The sequence below is a fragment of the Vanessa cardui genome, chromosome 15, assembly GCF_905220365.1.
Source record: "Vanessa cardui chromosome 15, ilVanCard2.1, whole genome shotgun sequence".
Classification (NCBI taxonomy): Eukaryota; Metazoa; Arthropoda; class Insecta; order Lepidoptera; family Nymphalidae; genus Vanessa; species Vanessa cardui.
In genome coordinates, this window is record NC_061137.1 from 2,319,866 (window position 1) to 2,325,947 (window position 6,082).

Here is a 6,082-nt window from a genome sequence, read left to right on the forward strand (position 1 = left end):
TTGATTAAAGCTGTAAGTGGCATAGAAATGAGCTATAAAAAGGATGCTTTTAAATTTTGCCTCTTAATCGAATGCATCTCATAATTTTGTCATCGATTTTTAAATAAAATCACTGAAGTTAAGTTGAGAAAACTCCGTACAATTTTCGCTTTCTCTTTATTTATTATTACACGTTACAATAATAAGCAGAATTGTATTTTATTGTGATTACATTTTGCCGGAAGCCTTCATATTCTTTGATCATTGATCACGACATAATATTATGTAAGGGCCTTTTCTGGTAAGTAAGTAAGTAAGTATTCTTTATTGTACACCAAAGAATAAATAAATTATACAGTAATTGCAAAACTTGATCTAAATGTACAATTGGCGGCCTTATCGCTAAGCAGCGATCTCTGCCAGGCAACCATGTTACGTAGGACATAGTAATCAGTAATTAAACGTTTCAGGTGTACATATATAAGAGAAAAACATACTTATACGAAATTAAACATATACATAGTAAACGTAAATATACTATATTCAATATATAATAAGCTATATGTATAATTTGTACTACACTTTAAATATGACTATAGGTAACATGAAATAATAAATTTAAAATATAAAATATAAGCCAGATACATCGCAGAGTAGTAGTTTAGAATAAATAGAAAAATAAAAATAATAAATATTAAGGAAACAGGTAGACAAAATTTAAGGGGGATAGAAGTTTGCTTTTAATAGCCGTTTGAATGTTGCTAGGGATTGAGCACGCCTTATGGTAAGTGGTAAGGAATTCCAGAGCCGTACAGCTTCCACAGAAAAGGATTTAGAATAGAAGGTTGTATTGTGGGAGGGGATTTTTAAAATGAGGTTATCGTTAGAGCGAAGAGAGCGACAATGAGTGTCACTCAGGAATTCAAAGCGCTTTTTAAGGTATAAGGGAGAGGTAGGATTAAATAGGATATTGTATAATAGGGAAAGAATGTGAGTATTCCTGCGAAGGCGGATTGAGGGCCACTTGAGTTTTTCGCGAAATTCTGAAACATGGTCATATTTACGAAGTCCAAATATGAACCGTATACAAAGATTTTGGATGCGTTCAAGTTTATTAAGCAATTCCTCACTTAAATTGGGATAACAGGTATCAGCGTAATCGAGAATCGGTACCAGGAGAGATTGTGCAAGCACAATTTTAGTTGGTATCGGTAGAAAATTTCGCAATCTGCGAAGAGATCCGATAGATGCAAACACTTTCCTGCTCACCTCGCTTACTTGGGGGGTCCAGGTCAGAAATCTATCAAAAACAACACCTAGATTTTTTACAGTTTCACTGTATGGAACAAGTGTTCCATCAACAATTATATTAGGCAAATTGGGCCAATCAATGCGGGCAACTAGTTTTTGACTGCCGATTATAATTGCCTGTGTTTTTAAAGGGTTAACTCTAAGTCCATGTGATTTACTCCAAAGTACAATCGATTCAAGGTCTTTATTTAATGTTTGTATTGTTTGAGGCAAATCAATTAATTTTGACTGTTTATATATTTGGAGATCGTCGGCATACAGGTGATAGAGAGAAGATAATTGAGAAGTAATGCAATTTATGAAAATAGAAAAAAGGAGAGGAGACAACACGCCACCTTGCGGAACACCGGCCTTGATCGTGCACCAATTGGAAAAGGAATCATCGATACGAATTCGTTGCCGGCGACCGCAAAGATAATTTTGAAACCAGTCAATCACTTCAGGAGATATGTTAAGAGAGCATAATGTAGCTAGTAAGAGCTCGTGGTCAACATTGTTAAAGGCATTGCTAAAATCTAGTAAGATCAACGCTGTTAGACATTGATTATCCATAGCAAGGCGTATATCCTCGGTAATTTTGACTAAAGCAGTAGTCGTACTATGACCTTTTCGGAAACCAGATTGAAAAGGGTTAAGGAGGTTTTGTCTAGATAGGAAAAAGTTTAATTGTCGATGCACAATACGTTCAAATACTTTAGATAGGAAAGGAAGTATGGAAATAGGACGGTAATCGGAAAAGCGGGAGGGATTTGATTTTTTAGGTAAGGGAATAACTTGGGCATCTTTCCAGGAAGAGGGAAATGATCCTGTAGAAATGGAGTAATTGAATATACTTCTAATAATAGGAACTAGGATGTCCATGATAGGGATGATCATCTTACGACTAATGGAGTCAGTACCGATAGCATCAGAGTTCACCTCTACAATACCTCTCTCAACATCACTATCAGTGATATGACAAAAAATGAAAGCTGGATCATTAGAAGTGGGTAAAGCTAGAATTTGATTTTTAGTATTTAATTTCGTGGCATCATCGATAGAGCAAGAAGACGAGAAGTGCTGATTAAGCTGATTCAAATCAATGTTACTAGGATGATTATTATGACGTGCTTTCCCAACTCCAATAGATTTAAGAAATTTCCAAACTCGGCCAGTATCTTCTTCGTCGAGTATTGATTTATGAATGTGGCTTCGTTGTTTATCTCTACACAACCTGTTGCAACGGTTCCGAATATTTTTATAACTGATTCTATTTTCGTCAGAACTATCGGCCTTGTATTTTGATTTAGCAATGTTTTTTTTGTGTTGCAATGTTTTAATGTCCTGCGTAAGCCAGGGAGCAGGAAGATGCCTAAGCCGAACAGGTCGAATAGGGGCATGTTTGTCATATAATTGTATTAGAATTGTGTTGAAATTTGCCACTCGGTTATCAATATTACAATCAGTGACAACGTCATTCCAATCAATTTTTAAAGCATCCTCCCTTAAATGCTCCAAATTCATACCACTAAAATTGCGCTGCAGAAGGATTCTCGATTTAGCTTTAGGGGGGCGTATTCTGTAGGAAAGATAAATCAAATCATGATAGGAGAAGGCTTCAGCAGAGCATTGGCCATGCTTAGCGACATAATCTGTGGAAGAAACAAGAATAAGATCTAGAAGAGACGGGGTACAGTTAGGGAAACAGTGAGTTGCAGAAAGAGGGAGTATATGAATATTGGCAGATTGGACTAGTGATCTTAGCCGAGAAGAGCGAGAGTCAGATTTTAAAAGGCACGTATTAAAATCTCCCATTATAATGGAATGTTGATACAGTGGAATATACTGGTCTAGAAGGGATTCAAAGGTAGTAAAATAGTCAATCATTGAATTGGGGCTATAAAACACACCGAGTAAAATTTTAACTTTCGAAAATGCTAGTTCAATGATTAAATATTCTACTCCTGGTGTTGCTTGAGCCCTGGACGTGAGAATGATCGTAAAGGACAGGTGGGAGCGAAGATAAATAGCAACGCCTCCACCAGTACGATTAGGACGATCATTCCGAATAAGTTGGAAACCAGGGAGAACATAAGATGAAGAGGACAAACATGGTTTAAGCCATGATTCTGATATCAGAATAGCATGGATATTCCTGTTATCAAAAGAAGTTAACATATCTGGATAATGTGCAGGAATACTCTGAGCATTGATGTGTATAATATTAAAGTTTTTTAATACATCCGAGAAAACAGAATCAAGTGTTTCATTAAGAGTGGGAAGACTGTGAAAGCTACAGTTTGTGCTCAATTCATTAGACGAAGACACTGAGAAAAAAGAATCATCGAGGCTTATATCTTGACATGTCATCGAAAGAAAGAAAAAATATATTTATATATAATAACTAAAAATAATAATTACAATAAATAATAAATATATAAAAAAAAATAATTATAAAGTGTACAATGTCCCACCAGCAACAAAGTCCTGTTATAATAACCTTAAAGTTACAGGTTTGTAGTTATACAACAACATATAACAAAAAAAGAAGACACAAAATATTACTAAACGAGTCAAAAAACCCACTCAAAAAATAAACAAAAAGAAATTAAAAAAAAAAATAATTAAAATATAATAATTTACGCCGATTATGTTATATCTATAGTACTACAGTTATCACTTATAATATAGGTAATAAGTTATTTTTGTTAAAATTCATTTTTTTTTAAACTAAGATTACATACAAAACAATGATAAACTAAAATGACGAAAACAGAACTGAACACCTTACTACAAGTTATTTATTATAGCAAGGTCATCCAAAGGTAAGATATACAAAAAAAAAAAAATAGTACTAAAAAACAAAAAAGAGAAAAAAAAAAAAAATATAAAAGAAAAAAAAAATAAAAATTAAAATTACATCATAATTACTTTAGTTAAAAAATACAGACCAAAACAATTAAAAACAATTATAAACGAGTGCAATATCAGTACATTGAAATAAAAATAAAAATATCTAATAATAAAATAACAACAACAAGAAATAGTAAATTAGCGCTAATCTATGGCATTATAATATGCGTGAAGTTCGTTTATATTGTGCGCGTTCAGATAAGACTTGTTTACTCGTTTACATTAAAAATTGTAAGTGGGTAGAAATTTAATAAATTGACTACGTTGAAGCTATATTTTAAACAACAGTTATAAATGTTTATTTTATACAGCATTAGAGTACAGTAGTGAAATACGAAAAAGTGCAGTTGAATTTGAATAATTTAGTGACAGAGTACCAGATAGTTATTTCTTAACCGCTCTTCTTGTACGAGAAATGGGAAGCCTTGTCTCAGGGCTCCTTACCACCGTTCCTGGGCTCAGGGCTGGGGAACCCTCCTCGACTGCAGACCTCGACGCAACAGGAATAAGTTCCAGATCACCCCGACACTCTACTTGGTGGCGAACTCCGTCTGGGCTGATGATGTACACATATCCATCGCGGGTCCAGCAGTTGGTGACGCCAAAGCGCTTCCGGCCTTCAAGAAATAACTCGTGCCGAGGCTTAGTTAAATACTCTGACTGTGTGATGCCCGTGCCCTTCAACTTTGTTTTGGCATACCATACTTTGTTGCGAACCACGACATCAGTGAACTTAACCACAACGGGCCTTGGTTTTTTTGTCGGTGAGCGACCCAAACGATACGTCGTTTTTATATTGGAGCTGGAAAAGTTCGGCAAATCTAGATGCTCAGCGAAAACAGACACAACCCGTGAATTAAGGTTTTCCGTCTTCATCTGATACCGTGCAAGAGCAGCACTTTGCGCCTTCTTCGCATCTCCTGACGATCCAATTCCGTTCTAAGGAATTCAACCTGATGTTGTAAGGTGTTCAACGTGGCTATGATAAAATTTTTAAAAGCTTCAAAATCAGCAGCAATGGATGAAGTGGTCGCAGCAATTTTGCTACTCGAGTTCTTCTGTAGTTCGTGCTGGAACTCGTTCATTCTAGTGTGAAACATCTCAGACATAGCAGAGAAAGACTGTTTTAATGAGTCCATTCTTTGTCTTCTAACAGTCACTTTTTGAATTTTGAATCGTAGTAAAAATACAGTGGTTATATCAGTGAAAAAATAAGGAATATATCTTGCTGGCAGGTATTGTAACTCACATGTACATAATTTGGATGAAATAAATAAATAAATCCCAAATTGCTTATTATTTTAAAATAAAAGATCGAATTAGTGTGTTACTTATTTGACACCTGTCAACTGACCCTGGTTTCTATCGTTTAATTAGGTAATCTTTTGTCGTCTTTATAATATGTATTATTCTAGTAAGACATCTTTGTAAAATCGTATTAATTCAGTTTTTTTATCATTTAACGTATTCTATTAATAAATATTTTTATGTCATAGTGTTTCGAATTTCGGATACAAGCAATTATACTCAAATTAATTGTATTTTTTACTAAACAATGATATCTATGCATGTTTTTCATAATGTGTAATATCTTTTGTGAAATGCGATATTTCAAGGCCAGATTTTTAATTGTTGTTTTGCTAACCGTGATGACGTCATAGTGTGTTTTGTTATCGTTAGTGGAATAAGAGATGACCAACAAAACTATTCTCAAACAGTGAGTTATATGTAATTATTTTTGTCTTTAGATATAGGAATGATGAAATTTAATGAAAGACCCTATTGATATTTGTCTCAATATGCACTTGGGCGGCTTATAAGTGCGATTTCTCGGAAGTGATGTTGTTTTATATTAAAAAAAAAAAACTTTAAGTGTTGTTAAACACCCGGTTGATTTTAG

At 34.3% G+C, this 6,082-nt stretch overlaps 1 pseudogene; it reads right to left on the reverse strand.

Annotated features, from left to right (window-relative positions):
- Nucleotides 1-4,256: 4,256 nt before the first annotated feature.
- Nucleotides 4,257-5,528, reverse strand: LOC124535715 (annotated as a pseudogene).
- Nucleotides 5,529-6,082: the final 554 nt, after the last annotated feature.